The 16,546-nt window shown below is 46.0% G+C and overlaps 1 protein-coding gene across 4 annotated transcripts in view; it reads left to right on the top strand.

Moving 5' to 3' along the window:
- The window catches only part of CFLAR (CASP8 and FADD like apoptosis regulator), a 224,671-nt gene that overhangs the window by 71,923 nt on the left and 136,202 nt on the right, over positions 1 to 16,546 (top strand). Inside the window, exon 1 of one of the 4 annotated variants that reach the window (XM_069226078.1) lies at positions 707 to 789. The exons of the other annotated variants lie outside the window; for them this stretch is intronic. The gene's annotated coding sequence lies outside the window, so the exon portion shown is untranslated. Of the gene's footprint in view, positions 1 to 706; positions 790 to 16,546 lie in introns of those variants that run through there. 4 annotated transcript variants of the gene reach the window in all.

The raw sequence follows: 16,546 nt of genomic DNA, 5'->3' as shown, positions 1-16,546 counted from the left end.
CATGGTTTTCTTTTTATATAAATGTACAGTCCCCATGTTTGTAGGGCTGTGCACCTTTTACTGAATGTATTTCAGGCGCAGTGCCTGCCACGTTTTGGAGCGCTTGAAAAACAATCTGGGTGCAGTGTATTAAGTATGAATTAAACGCGGGTCATTAAAATCCACTGCTTTTTTAGTTATAAAGCGGGATCATTCTTGCTGCGTCAATCTCTTGAGTCCATATTGTGGGTAGGGGCAGTGCCATTTCACTGGTGCATTATCTATTGATTGACTGCATCTGTCCCATAACTCTTTTCACTGGAACTTGTGAGAATATGAGGCTATGTGGCAAGAAATTGGGCTGGCTCCTGTGTGGCGCAGTTAACTTAATTTCATTGTCTGGCGTTTACGCAGCAATCGGGATTCTGAATCAAGCACAATGTTTGCACTGTTTTCTCCTCCTAAATAACTGGCAGAATCTGTGTGGGAAAAAACATTTGCCAGTTTCGTTGCTTTCGATATGGATAAGCCCCATTAAGAGATGCATGACTCGTAATGGGAGGTAATGCTACACCGGGTAAACATCGCACCCGGCTTTTATACCTGTTCCGGGATTCTTGGCGCGCTAAAACAGTGTTATTATGGGTGGCACACTGCCATTTCTTTCGCAACTACCTACGAGTGCGCGGGGGCGGCGTCCGGGCAGGAATCTTCCATGATGTCACCACAACAAAGAGCTTCACGCCTCGCCGCCGCGGGGCAGCCAGGCGGAGTTTCCAGCAGCTAAGGACGAAACTGAGAAGAGAACGCGTAAGCTCCAGTCTCCCTCGCTTCTCCCTCATTTAACGTTGTTTCTCTCTCAATGCGCCTCTTTCGTGCTCTTCCTCAATTTGCTGCTTCTGTCCTGTTCGACGCACGTTTCCTTCCTCCGACTGTCGCTAACTTTCGCTCTCTCCAGTCCTTTCCTTGTTTTCACTTAGACCCTCCTTCTCCCTGCCTTCGTCTGCCCATCTTCCTCTGTTGGATGCCATTGTGCGTTCCTCTTCCCCTTTCTCCCGCCATAGCTCTTCTCTTTTTATTTCTTTTTGTTTCTCCCATTGCACCGCTGCCTCCCTTTCGGCTGGTAACATTGTCTTTCTCCTCTATCTGGTCTTCGGACACCCCCTTACCCTTCCGCTATCGTTCCATCTCTTTGTCTATCTGCCTCCATATTTCCCCTCCTTTTCCCTACACGTTTTTTTTCTCACCCGAAGTTGCAAATAACTTTTCCGACTGTCTTCCTTTGTTTTTCTTCAACTGACCCCCCTGAATTATATCCAGTCTTTCAAGACCTCAGATCTTTGGCCAGCTGGCGTGGACACTACCTACCAGGTGCCTGTGAATCCTCTATTATAGCATGAGAACTTCATGTTGCAATATTATGGAGCAAAAACAGTTACATTCATCTGTTTTAAATGGAACAGTTATTCAAAGGTTCTTGGTTAAGCTCTTAATATTTTGTTTCGTGTTTAGGTCTTAGAGTTTGTGCTAAAAAAAAAGTCAACAGAAAAGCCAGTGAAGTATTTTTGGAACTATTTTTCAGTGCATCATTAGTTTAGAATTAAGTAGTGTTCATTCAAGGATTGCAGTTGCAGCTTAATGGTTTAATAAATACAGGGTATATAGAAAGGGAGCTGTGATATTTGTTCGACTTAACATAATTAGACACCATGACAGCTATCAGACGAAGTTAGAGACACCACCTGGAGCAAGGGCCACTGGCTGTCAACTGTGAGTGTTGAGGCAGTTTGGCTCTGATGTCCTGGTGTTCCTCCTGCTATGCCTTTGCAAACCGGGACAAGTACAACCCTTTCCACACTTGACTCTCTTTGGTAGTGAGGGCGAGCAGCCGGGCTTCTCAGAGAGAGATTGTTGGTGTGCTCAAGCGCAACAATCAGTCAACAGTTCATTAAAGTGAATGTCGAGACTGGTGCTTGTCTTTTCAAGATAAAAGTACTCTAGTATACAAGGGTACTTAATTCTGCGGACCACGGACAGCTGACACAGTTTAGTGTCACTGGGTGCTGTCTTGGCAGGTGCTGCACCCACACTGCTTCCTCACTGTCCCCGCTCTCTCTCTGGTTTTAGTAGTGTGAATCCCCAAGTATAGAATGCACTCAGTCTTTGGTGTGTCTTACATGCTTATGTGTGATTACTGTCCTTTCAGGTTCCGCTCAGGCCGCCCTGCATCTCTGGACATTTCTGCTCACATTGAGTGGTGGCACATTGTTAAGCAGTCCTTGAGTGTCTGCCATCTCAGGCCCTGAGCTGTGTTTATCAGTGCTCTTGCTCCAGATCTTCTGGTGTTCAGGAGGTGGTAATACCGATAAAACACAGCCTTAACTCAAGAAGTCATCAGGGAAAGACAAAATGACAGGCCTCGCCTAAAGGTTTCCTCACCCCACACAAGAGACTGCAGTCTCACTCCTCATCGCTGCTATCAACGAAATGGTAGTGCTTAGGGAGACTGATCAGCAGCTCCTTTCTAAACAAAGGGCCTCATCATTGCTGTACTAAAAGAGCCTTTTTTCCTTTCCTTCACTTCAGCCTCTGCCCCCTTCCTCCTCCCTCCCCTTGCAGAATAGGGGAATCCATACTGGATCGCTCTGGCCTCCGTTATTCTGTCTGGCTTACACATACCACCTGTGTATCACGAAGGCTACGTACATTAAAGTGTGTAAAACACATTTTGGATGTTAATGCAAAGGATTAGGCCAATGCATAGAAGCAGAACTTTACACAAGTGGTTCAGTAGGCCTCCACTACAGTAACTCAGATGAGGAGGTATGGCCTAACTACGGATTCTCAAAACTGATGCTGCCACCACCTCTCTTTAGGCTAAACCTATACCAGGGACAGTAGTCCACTGTCAATAGAAGAGAGCATGCTTGGACATGCAAGTCCCGGACCTACTCATATCAAGAACAGACGTAGGCCTTTGCATACACTGTAGATGTGCATGGCTCCAGTGCCAAACATCCAAAAGTCAGGATACCAAATACACACAGTTGGGCAACCAAGGGCAGGGAACTACGCCTGTACACTATGTAGGGGACTTTGCCATCCCAACATTGTTTTGCGGTATCAGTGGAAATTAAGTACAATACAGAGAGAAAACCATCCTATCAGACTTGAAAATTGCAGTTACGGATGTCATCTCAGGTCTTCAGATTTAGTCCAGATTACAGATTTAATTGTATTAAGGTGCTTTGAGCTCCATGTAGCCTTATCCGTGTAATTTGGTGCAGTATTCTTTTTGAAGGTGAATTGCCATCAGGTGGCAAAAGTTTCTGAGACTATGTTTGGGCTGTTCATGTTTGGTAGACACCCGTAGAGCAGTGTTAGAAAATACTTTCTGTAGATCTATATGGTAACTTTTTGTGAAACCTCTTTTTTCTGGCTTCTGAGACTGTTCTCCCATTTTAATGCTTTATACGCCAAGTCAAGAGAAGTCCAGACTTTATTGGGGAGGTGCCACTTAGAGTCTTCCTGACATTACTTATTAAACTAAGCTCCATGTCTCGCCAGAGAAGTATTGTTGAAAAAGAGCAGGACTGTGATTGCACACTGTGGGATGCTGCTCTGTTGCTCATAGATGCCAGACACAATAGACTGCGGATTGTTTGTACACATACCATTGCTGGTAGTATTGTTTATACCAGCGGGGTTGCTCTCTGCTGCTCCGGGGTGGACTTTTAGCCATAATAGGTGGCCAGATGCGCATTGTTCTTATTGTTCTTTCTTGTGAGTGACTCCTGCCAATCCTGGCTGGGCTCTTTAGCCCACATTCCCTGGCTGGTTATATAATGCCCATATGGGTCCATGCTCAGAACATATGCTATAGCTCAGTGGTCCCCAAACCTTTTAGCACCATAACCCAGTTTTTAGAACAACAACCTTTCGTAACCCACCTACCTTTAATGGCTATGAGATGGGTCGTTTTTTTAATGTAACTAAAGCATCATGTGGTAGCACATTGTTATTTAGAAACTACATATTTTCCATAGAAATGGACACAAAATTTGTACAGACATACAGTTGAAATGATAAAACTATATAACATACAAATGACAGTTTGTGGTAGTCGGGTATCTGTGAATTCTTATCGTTTCTGCATCACCAAGTAAAGTTTCTTGGTTTGTTTTGATCCTGTTAAAATGTCTGCTTCCAGCACACTTCAAAAATACATGAAATGTGCTTAATGTTTCCCTTCCTACCCGCTGATAGCTTACTTCATTTACAGGTATTTACATTTTGTTGTGTGTTGGAAAAAAAAAAACATTCTACATTCTTTCCTTTCACACTCCCTGTACTCCAGCAAGATTGTTTCATAATTCACTTTAACCCCTTAGCTGCTGGGCCTTTTCCCTCCCAGTGCTGAGCCCTTTTTTGGCTATTTGGGGTAGTTCGCGCTTAGGCCTTCATAACTTTTTGTCCACATAAGCTAACCACGCCAAATTTGCGTCCTTTTTTTCCAACATCCTAGGGATTCTAATGGTACCCAGAGCTTGTGGTTTCCCCTGGAGGAGACTAAGAAAATAGCCAAAATACAGTGAAAATTTTGTTTTTTCCCAAAAAATGGGAAAAAAGGGCTGCCGAAGAAGGCTTGTGATTTTTTCCCTGAAAATGCCATCAACAAAGGGTTTCTGGTGCTGAAATCACTATCTTCCCACCTTTCAGGAACGGGCAGACTTGAATCAGAAAACCACATTTTTCAACACAAATTTGGCATTTTACTGGGACATACCCCATTTTTACTATTTTTGGTGCTTTCAGCCTCCTTCCAGTTAGTGACAGGAATGGGTGTGAAACCAATGCTGGATCCCGGAATGCTAAACATTTCTGAAAACTAGACAAAATTCTGAATTCAGCAAGGGATCATTTGTGTAGATCCTACAAGGTTTTCCTAAGGAAAATAACAGCTGAAATAAAAAAATATTGAAATTGAGCTGAAAACAACAGCCATTTTTCTTTGTTTTACTCTGTAACTTTTTCCTGCGATGTCAGATTTCCAAAAGCAATATACCGTTTTGTCTGCTGGACTCTTCTGGTTGCGGGGATATAAAGGGCTTGTAGGTTCATCAAGAACCCTAGGTACCCAGAGCCAATAAATGAGCTGCACCCTGCAGTTGGTTTTCATTCTATACTGGGTATCCAGCAATTCATTTGCTGAAATATGAAGAGTGAAAAATAGGTATCAAGAAAACCTTTGCATTTCCAAAATGGGCTCAAGATAAGGATTTGAGGAGCAGTAGTTATTTGCACATCTCTGAATTCCGGGGTGCCCATACTAGCATGTGAATTGCAGGGCATTTCTCAAATAGACGTCTTTTTTACACACTCTCTTATATTTGGAAGGAAAAAATGTAGAGAAAGATAAGGGGCAATAACACTTGTTTTGCTAGTCTATGTTCCCCCAAATCTCCCGATAAAAATGATACCTCACTTGTGTGGGTAGGCCTAGCGCCCGCAACAGGAAATGCCCCAAAACACAACGTGGACACATCCCATTTTTTTGACAGAAAACAGAGCTGTTTTTTGCAAAGTGCCTACCTGTAGATTTTGGCCTCTAGCTCAGCCGGCACCTAAGGAAACCTACCAACCCTATGCATTTTTTAAAACTAGAGACCTAGGGGAATCCAAGATGGGGTGACTTGTGGGGCTCTGACCAGGTTCTAATACCCAGAATCCTTTGCAAACCTCAAAAAGTGGCTAAATAAACAAGTTTTCCTCACATTATGGTGACAGAAAGTTCTGGAATCTGAGAGGAGCCACAAATTTCCTTCCACCCAGAGTTCCCCCAAGTCTCCTGATAAAAATGATACCTCACTTGTATGGGTAGTCCTAGCGCCCGCGACAGGAAATGCCCCAAAACACAACGTGAACACATCACATTTTTTGACAGAATACAGAGCTGTTTTTTGCAAAGTGCCTACCTGTAGATTTTGGCCTCTAGCTCAGCCGGCACATAGGGAAACCTACCAAACCTGTGCATTTATGAAAACTAGAGACCCAGGGGAATACAAGATGGGGTGACTTGTGGGGCTCTGACCAGGTTCTGTTACCCAGAATCCTTTGCAAACCTCAAAAAGTGGCTAATAAAACAAGTTTTCCTCACATTATGGTGACAGAAAGTTCTGGAATCTGAGAGGAGCCACAAATTTCCTTCCACCCAGAGTTCCCCCAATTCTCCTGATAAAAATGATACCTCACTTGTGTGGGTAGGCCTAGCGCCCGCTACAGGAAATGCCCCAAAACAAAACGTGGACACATCACATTTTTTCATAGAAAACAGTGCCTACCTGTGGATTTTGGCCTCTAGCTCAGCCGGCACCTGGGGAATCCTAGCAAACCAGCGCATTTTTGAAAACTAGAATCCCAGGGGAATCCAAGATGAGGTGACTTGTGGGGCTCTGACCAGGTTCTGTTACCCAGAATCCTTTGCAAACCTCAAAATGTGGCTAAAATAACATGTTTTCCTCACTTTTCGGTGACAGAAAGTTCTGGAATCTGAGAGGAGCCACAAATTTCCTTCCACCCAGTGTTCCCCCAAGTCTCCCGATAAATATGATACCTCACTTGTGTGGGTAGGCCTGGTGCCCGCGACAGGAATAGATCACACAACGGTCAATGTTGGTCCTTACGTGAGGCAGCTGTTGACCCTGGGGTGATCCATTCCTGACGCAGGCATAAGGTGTAGGCACTCAAGTGGGGTAGTGTTTTTATCAGGACAGGTGAGGAGTCACTGGGTTGTAGGAATTTTGTGGATCCCAGCATATTCCTGTAGTTTGTGTGACAGAAATATGAGAAAAATAGAGTTTTTATTCAACTTTTCAGCTTTGCAGGGTATTCTGGGTAAGAAAACTTTGGGGAATCCACACAAGTCACACCTCTGTGGACTCCCCCGAATGTCTAGTTTCCAGAAATGTTTGGGTTTAGTGTGTTTCTCTATATGGCCGCCGAATCCAGGACCAAAAACACAGGTGCCTGCCTTACAAAACCAGTTTGTATTGCCATAGATAATTTTGATGTCTCCACAATACGATTTGGGTGGTGGAATTTGGGGCTGAACTAAATTAGGGAGCTCCCAAGAGAGCACTCTCTCTCTCTCTGCTTGCCGCCGCATTCACCTGCTCTCTGGGTTGGGCTAACCCACTATTACCCAGTTGCACAAACAGCTTGCGAAGGGACAGCAGGACTGTCCTCATCACCTCCCTCATAATGTACTGGAAGAGGAGTTATCGAATGGGACTCCTCCGACTGAAAAATCACTCCCAGAGTCTGCGCCATTGTCCTATCCCTCAGATGCTGTCTCAGTATCTGATATCTCAGTCTCTGATCCTATTTCAGAGCGGTCCTCTATAACCCGAGTGCAGGCAGCAATCATCCATCAAGATGCCATCTCTGCTATTGGCTAAACTGTTGCTCTAAAACACTAGCCTACGTAGACAGTCACAAAATCGATGGTGTGTGTGAGATACGTGCAACAGTAGAGGCCACCTTACCTGCGCTTCTTCCCTCAATCAGCACGTTCTTTCAAGACACTCAAAAAACACCTTGTCACATACCATTCGTCACAGTCTTTAGCACCTCCTGCGCCCAGTCCAACAATTATTATTGGTGCTCCCACTCCCTCCTCCTAGGATTCCCTTATTACCACCCAGCAAAAGTGCCCTTCATCTCTCCATAGCCGCCCTCCACCCCGCACATACATTTCATTGGTATTATAGCGCAGGTAATGGCTGACTTTACTAATGTACTCAGCTATTTACATAAAATACAGATTTGCTCTTTGCAGTAGGCATATAAACCTTCTGCGCTTCTTTATGGCACTAAAACTGCCACTAGACAAGTCGGACCCTTTTCCCCCCAGGGAAACCACACACATATTGACAAAAGTGATATATATATGACAGCCAACCACCTGAAACTCAACTCAAGCAAAACCGAAATAATCCTCTTTGGCCCACACAAGAACACCTGGGACCCCTCATGGTGGCCCACCACGCTAGGCCCTGCACCCACCCCTACCAACCACGCAAGCAACCTCGGCATCATCCTAGACTCCTCCCTCTCGATGACCCAACAAATCAACGCTCTCACCTCCTCATGCTTCAACACACTCCGTATACTGAAAAAAACATTCAAATAGATCCCCACAGAGACCAGAAAAACTGTCACTCACGCACTCATCAGCAGCAGACTTGATTACGGAAACGCCCTCTACGCCGGCACCACTCTAAAACTCAAGCACAAACGACACGCATCCAGAACTCAGCAGCACGACTCATCCTCGACCTCCCCGGACACTAACACATCTCTCCACACCTCAAATCCCTCCACTGGCTCCCCATTGACAAAAGGATCACCTTCAAGATCCTCATCCTCGCACACAAATCACTCCACAACACAGGCCCTGCCTACCTCAACGAGAGTCACCTTCCACACCCCTACACGAAACCTCTGCTCAGCTGACCTCTCTCTCGCCTCTGTCCCCCGCATCAAACACACCACCACCGGGGGCAGATCCTTCTCCTACCTTGCACCCAAAACCTGGAACGCCCTCCCAACCCACCTTCGCAAGACCCAAAACCTACTTCTTTTCAGGAAGGGCCTCAAAACCTGGCTTTTCGAACAGTGAACCTCCCAGCCTCTTTCCCTCCCCCTACCCACCACCCCCACCCCCAGCCCCTTGAGACCCTCACAGGTGAGTAGCGCGCTTTATAAATCTCTTTGATTGATTGATATATATAGATCTATCTATATCTATCTATATATATATATATATATATATATATATATATATCTACATAGATATATCTATAGATATATCCATGTACATAGATATATCTACATAGATATATCTATATGTTCGATGGCATCTGTCGCTGTAGATACGCATGTTCTGCAATAGCTCGCCATCTGGTGTTGGGCCGGAGTGTTACAAGTTGTTTTTCTTCTAAGAAGTCTTTCGAGTCACGGGACCGAGTGACTCCTCCTTTTGTCTCCATTGCGCATGGGCGTCGACTCCATCTTCGATTGTTTTTTTTCCGCCATCGGGTTCGGACGTGTCCCTGTCGCTCCGAGTTTCGGAACGGAAAATAATAGTTAATTTCGGAAGATTTTCGTCGGTATTGTTGCGTTCGGGATCGGCGTACTTAGATTCAACACCGCATCGAAGATCGAAGAGCTCCGGTGCCCTTCGGGGTAGTTTTTCGATCCTCCGTCGGGGCCTGGTCGGCCCGACCGCGTGCTGAGGAACGCCGATGGAACGGACCCCGTTCCGTTTCTGCCCCAAATGCCACAATAAATACCCCTACACAGACCAACACTTGGTCTGCAACCTGTGCCTGTCACCTGAGCACAGCGAAGACACCTGCGAGGCCTGTCGTGCGTTCCGGTCCCGAAAAACACTCCGAGACCGTCGAGCCAGAAGACTTCAAATGGCGTCCGCACCGACAGCCCAACGGGAGTTCGAGGAACAGGAAGAGGAAGGTACCTTCTCGATCCAAGACTCAGACTCCGAAGGATTCGACGATACACAAACCGTGAGTAAGACGTCGAAAACCACACAAAGAAACATTTACAAGGCCCAGGGGACGCCACTGCCACCAGGCCATGGCTCGACCCATAAATTCGGTGACCGACCGTCGGCACCGAAAAAGGCCCAAACAGTGCCGAGATCGTCCGACTCCGGTCGAGACACCGGCACGCAGCCTTCTCGGGACCGAGAAAGTGCTGGAGACAAGCCTCGACACCGAGATGCCGGTGTGGACACGGCTCGACGCCGAGACAGCGGCACCGAAACAGATCGACGCCGAGAGGTTTCGGCCCCGAAAAGGAAAAAAGTCACCTCGGAGCCGAAAAAACACACAGACAAAGTTTCGATGCCGAAACAGACTGCAAGCGACCCAGCTTCGGGCTCTTACACAGAAGAGCACTCGCTAACCTCCCAAATGCAAAAGCATAGGTTTGAGGAAGAGCTACAAGCAACTGATTTGGACCATACGCAAAAGCGTATCTTCATTCAGCAGGGGACAGGAAAAATTAGCACCCTTCCCCCCATTAGGAGAAAGAGAAGGTTGGAGTTCCAGACGGAACAAGCACCACAACCAAAAGTGGTGAAAAGGGTTACACCACCACCCTCTCCTCCGCCCGTGATTAACGTTTCACCAGCACAAACGCCATCACACTCCCCAGCTCACACCACCATGAGCCAGGGTGACCAAGACCAGGACGCATGGGACCTATACGACGCCCCAGTGTCAGATAACAGCCCAGAGGCATACCCTACAAAACCATCTCCACCAGAAGACAGCACTGCGTACTCTCAGGTGGTGGCTAGAGCAGCACAATTTCACAACGTAAGCCTCCACTCAGAACAGGTCGAGGATGATTTCTTGTTCAACACACTCTCCTCCACCCACAGCTCCTACCAAAGCCTGCCTATGCTCCCTGGTATGCTCCGGCACGCAAAAGACATATTTAAGGACCCGGTCAAAAGTAGGGCAATCACACCAAGGGTGGAAAAAAAGTATAAGCCGCCTCCTACGGACCCGGTTTTCATCACAACACAGCTGCCACCAGACTCTGTTGTTGTAGGAGCAGCTAGGAAAAGGGCCAACTCTCACACATCTGGAGATGCACCACCCCCAGATAAAGAAAGCCGCAAGTTCGATGCAGCTGGTAAGAGAGTCGCAGCACAAGCTGCAAACCAGTGGCGCATCGCGAACTCCCAGGCACTACTTGCGCGCTATGACAGAGCCCACTGGGACGAGATGCAACATCTTATTGAACATCTGCCCAAAGACTTCCAAAATAGGGCAAAACAAGTGGTTGAGGAGGGACAGACCATCTCCAACAACCAGATACGTTCCTCCATGGACGCTGCAGATACAGCTGCGCGGACAATTAATACATCTGTAACTATCAGAAGGCATGCATGGCTCCGAACGTCTGGATTTAAACCACAGATTCAACAAGCAGTTCTCAATATGCCTTTTAATGAAAAAGAACTGTTCGGTCCAGAAGTGGACACAGCGATTGAGAAACTCAAAAAAGATACAGACACTGCCAAAGCCATGGGCGCACTCTACTCCCCGCAGAGCAGAGGGAATTACAGCACATTCCGTAAAACGCCCTTTCGAGGGGGGTTTCGGGGTCAAAGCACACAAGCCAGCACCTCACAAGCAACACCGTCCACTTACCAGGGACAGTATAGAGGAGGTTTTCGGGGACAATATAGAGGAGGGCAATTCCCTAGAAATAGAGGGAGATTTCAAAGCCCCAAAACCCCTACTACTAAACAATGACTCACATGTCACTCACCCCCTCCACACAACACCAGTGGGGGGAAGAATAGGTCATCATTACAAAGCATGGGAGGAAATCACTACAGACACTTGGGTTCTAGCAATTATCCAACATGGTTATTGCATAGAATTTCTACAATTCCCTCCAAACATACCACCAAAAGCACAAAATTTAACAACACACCATTCCAATCTCCTGGAGATAGAAGTGCAGGCACTATTGCAAAAGAATGCAATCGAATTAGTGCCAAACACAGAAATAAACACAGGAGTTTACTCACTGTACTTTCTGATACCAAAGAAGGACAAAACGCTGAGACCAATCCTAGACCTCAGAGTAGTGAACACTTTCATCAAATCAGACCACTTCCACATGGTCACACTACAAGAAGTATTGCCATTACTAAAACTGCACGACTACATGGCAACTTTAGACCTCAAGGATGCTTATTTCCATATACCAATACACCCATCGCACAGGAAATACCTAAGGTTTGTATTCAAAGGAATACATTACCAATTCAAGGTACTGCCTTTCGGATTAACAACCGCACCAAGAGTCTTTACCAAATGTCTAGCAGTGGTCGCAGCACACATAAGAAGGCAGCAAATCCATGTGTTCCCATATCTAGACGACTGGCTAATCAAAGCCCATTCGTTAATAGAGTGCTCAAATCACACAAATCATATCATACAAACCCTCTTCAAACTAGGGTTCACCGTCAATTTCACAAAATCCAAAATTCTGCCACGCAAGGTACAACAATACCTGGGAGCCATAATAGACACATCAAAAGGAGTAGCCACTCCAAGTCCACAAAGAATTCAAAATTTCAACACCATCATACAACGCATGTATCCAACACAAAAGATACAGGCAAAGATGGTATTACAACTCCTAGGCATGATGTCATCATGCATAGCCATTGTCCCAAACGCAAGACTGCACATGAGGCCCTTACAACAATGCCTAGCATCACAGTGGTCTCAAGCACAGGGTCACCTTCTAGATCTGGTGTTAATAGACCGCCAAACTTACCTCTCGCTTCTGTGGTGGAACAACATAAATTTAAACAAGGGGCGGCCTTTCCAAGACCCAGTGCCACAATACGTAATAACAACAGATGCTTCCATGACAGGGTGGGGAGCACACCTCAATCAACACAGCATACAAGGACAATGGAACGTACATCAAACAAAACTGCATATCAATCACCTAGAACTTCTAGCAGTTTTTCAAGCACTAAAAGCTTTCCAACCAATAATAGTTCACAAATACATTCTCGTCAAAACAGACAACATGACAACAATGTATTATCTAAACAAGCAGGGAGGGACGCACTCCACGCAGTTAAGCCTGCTAGCACAAAAAATTTGGCATTGGGCAATTCACAACCAAATTCGCCTAATTGCACAGTTTATACCAGGGATACAAAATCAACTCGCAGACAATCTCTCTCGAGATCACCAACAGGTCCACGAATGGGAAATTCACCCCCAAATACTGAACACTTATTTCAAACTCTGGGGAACACCTCAGATAGACTTGTTTGCGACAAGGGAGAACGCAAAATGCCAAAACTTCGCATCCAGATACCCACACAAACAATCCCAAGGCAATGCCCTATGGATGAACTGGTCAGGGATATTTGCTTACGCTTTTCCTCCTCTCCCTCTCCTTCCTTACCTGGTAAACAAACTCAGTCAAAGCAAACTCAAACTCATATTGATAGCACCAACTTGGGCAAGGCAACCCTGGTACACAACGCTGCTAGACCTATCAGTGGTACCCTGCATCAAATTGCCCAACAGGCCAGATCTGTTAACACAGCACAACCAAAAGATCAGACACCCAGATCCAGCATCGCTGAATCTAGCAATCTGGCTCCTGAAATCCTAGAATTCGGGCACTTACAACTTACCCAAGAATGTATGGAAGTCATAAAACAAGCAAGAAGGCCATCCACCAGGCACTGCTATGCAAGTAAATGGAAGAGGTTTGTTTGCTACTGCCATATTAATCAAATACAACCATTACACACAACTCCAGAACATGTAGTGGGTTACTTGCTTCACTTACAAAAATCTAACCTAGCTTTCTCTTCCATTAAGATTCACCTTGCAGCAATATCTGCATACCTGCAGACTACCTATTCAACTTCCCTATATAAAATACCAGTCATTAAAGCATTCATGGAGGGCCTTAGGAGAATTATACCACCAAGAACACTACCTGTTCCTTCATGGAACCTAAATGTTGTCCTAACTAGACTTATGGGTCCACCTTTTGAACCCATGCACTCCTGCGACATACAGTTCCTAACCTGGAAGGTGGCATTTCTCATCGCCATTACTTCCCTAAGAAGAGTAAGCGAGATTCAGGCGTTTACTATACAGGAACCTTTTATACAACTACACAAAAATAAAGTCGTCCTAAGGACCAATCCTAAATTTTTGCCAAAGGTTATTTCACCGTTCCATCTAAATCAAACAGTGGAACTTCCAGTGTTCTTTCCACAGCCAGATACCGTAGCTGAAAGGGCACTACATACATTAGATGTCAAAAGAGCATTAATGTATTACATTGACAGAACAAAGAACATCAGAAAGACTAAACAACTCTTTATTGCATTTCAAAAACCTCATGCAGGAAACCCAATTTCAAAACAAGGTATAGCCAGATGGATAGTTAAATGCATCCAAATCTGCTACCTTAAAGCTAAACGACAGCTGCCCATTACACCAAGGGCACACTCAACCAGAAAGAAAGGTGCTACCATGGCCTTTCTAGGAAACATCCCAATGCAAGAAATATGTAAGGCAGCCACATGGTCTACGCCTCACACATTCACCAAGCACTACTGTGTAGACGTGTTATCCGCACAACAAGCCACAGTAGGTCAAGCTGTATTAAGGACATTATTTCAGACTACTTCCACTCCTACAGGCTGATCCACCGCTTTTGGGGAAATAACTGCTTACTAGTCTATTGCAGAACATGCGTATCTACAGCGACAGATGCCATCGAACTGAAAATGTCACTTACCCAGTGTACATCTGTTCGTGGCATCAGTCGCAGTAGATTCGCATGTGCCCACCCGCCTCCCCGGGAGCCTGTAGCAGTTTGGAAGTTACCTTCAATTATTTATATATGTATCATCTCAACCTTAAATAGGTGCATACTTAGTCACTCCATTGCATGGGCACTATTACTACAATTCAACTCCTACCTCACCCTCTGCGGGGAAAAACAATCGAAGATGGAGTCGACGCCCATGCGCAATGGAGACAAAAGGAGGAGTCACTCGGTCCCGTGACTCGAAAGACTTCTTCGAAGAAAAACAACTTGTAACACTCCGGCCCAACACCAGATGGCGAGCTATTGCAGAACATGCGAATCTACTGCGACTGATGCCACGAACAGATGTACACTGGGTAAGTGACATTTTCAATATAGATCTACGTATAGTTCTATTTTTTAGAGTCGAGCCTGCTTTGCATGCGCTCGCGCATGCGTATAGCAGGGAGACTCTTTTGTATTTAGAAAAGGGCACCCAGCCCTGTCAACTTCACGTCAGTGCTTTTTATTGGTTCGTGGGCTTCCCTAATTAAATCGGCTTGCTTTCATTAGTGGAAGGCACGCATACGTCATGCCTTTTCCGGTGGCTAGCCCTCCTCTAGCGCAGCGACCAAGTACAGAAAACATGCGAGGCTCGCTGTTTTCCATCGGGCTCGTGGACTTTTTTTTAAACTAATTTACGAGCCCGATCTCGCTTGGCAGAAGTCGAGCGCTCTACCCACTTGATTTCACTTTTTCGGGTTACGTGCATAAATGCACTTTTGCCCGATAAGTGAAAAGTCGGGTTAGGAGTTTACAACGCGATCGGCTCTAACACGAGCAAACGCGAGACCCGATGCATTGTAAATACTTGTTTTTAGTTGTTGTATGGTTCCTTGGGGGCCAAAATGGCCCCCAGGGAAACCCTACAACATCTAAAAAAAAAATATTGCCCCCACAGGGGGTCACCCTGCCCACGGGCGACCCCCTGTCTTTTTATTTTATTCATATATATTTTTTTTTTTTATAAAATTTCACCTGGGGGGGGTGCGATCGGGGGCCAGGAAACAGTTTCAGAAGGCCTCGTAAGAAAGGGGAGAGTCTCCTCTTTCTTACGAGGCCTTTTGAAAGTTTTCCTGGCCCCCCGATCGCAGCTGTGCTGCGATCGGGGGGCCAGGAAACCTGAAAGTGTTTCCTGGCCCCAGATCGCAGCACAGCTGCGACCGGGGGCCAGGAAACACTTTCAGGAAGGCCTCGGAGGCCTTCCCGGACGTGGGGAAGGCCGTTTTCCCTATCGAAGCAGGAAGCGGCCGCAAGGCTGCTTCCTGCTTTGATGGGGAAAACACCTTTGTAACGTCAGCGCGCCTCGTGGCGCACTGACGTCACAAAGGGGCGGGTGGGGGGGAGACACGGAAGCTTCCGTGTCTCCCGGGAATAGGAAAAAAAAATAAAAAATCTTCGGGTGCGACGCACTCGAGGATTTATTAATACCCTTCCTGGTGTCGGCCACTGATCGTGACCCACACCAGGGAGGGAGTGTGGGCGTCGGCCAGTGGCCGACGCCCGCACTAAAAAGGTTAAAAACTCCTCTCACTATGCAGTCAGAGAAAGAAAAGTAAACACCAATAAGTGGACATTTGTTAAAAGACATAATCTGACATTTGACCTCTGTCTTTTATGCACTGGCAAATGTGACAAAATGAACACATAATTTTAACACATTTTTATTTATTGCTCGGACTTTCCTGACCCACCAAAAATCAGCTTGTGACCCACTAGTGGGTCTTAACCCACATCTTGAAAAACGCTGCTATAGCTGGTTGTATTACTGAATCCTGGTGGCTTGTTCCTTATTGCCTCAGGTTGTTTAAATAAGGCTGGTCCCTGTCACTCCTGAGTGCTTATCTTGCAGCATATACTGCAGCTGTTGTATGTAGGAAAGCTGTAGGTTGCTATGTCACTTGTGGGTAGGCCTCCAGCGCATATGCCGCTGCTGGTAATACAATGCCCTTTCCTATCGGGTTCTCCTGGACCGATATGGTGAACTAATAAGAGCATATACTCTCTATGTGTTGCATAAACCAGGCCACTGGGAAAGATGTGCTGAACTGTCTGTCGCTATGAACCTGGCTGCAGAGGAAAGTTGTCAATTATTGTA

Source organism: Pleurodeles waltl, chromosome 3_1, assembly GCF_031143425.1.
Source record: "Pleurodeles waltl isolate 20211129_DDA chromosome 3_1, aPleWal1.hap1.20221129, whole genome shotgun sequence".
NCBI classification, from domain to species: Eukaryota; Metazoa; Chordata; class Amphibia; order Caudata; family Salamandridae; genus Pleurodeles; species Pleurodeles waltl.
Note: the sequence above shows the minus strand (reverse complement) of the source record. Positions and strands in the feature narration are given on the sequence as shown.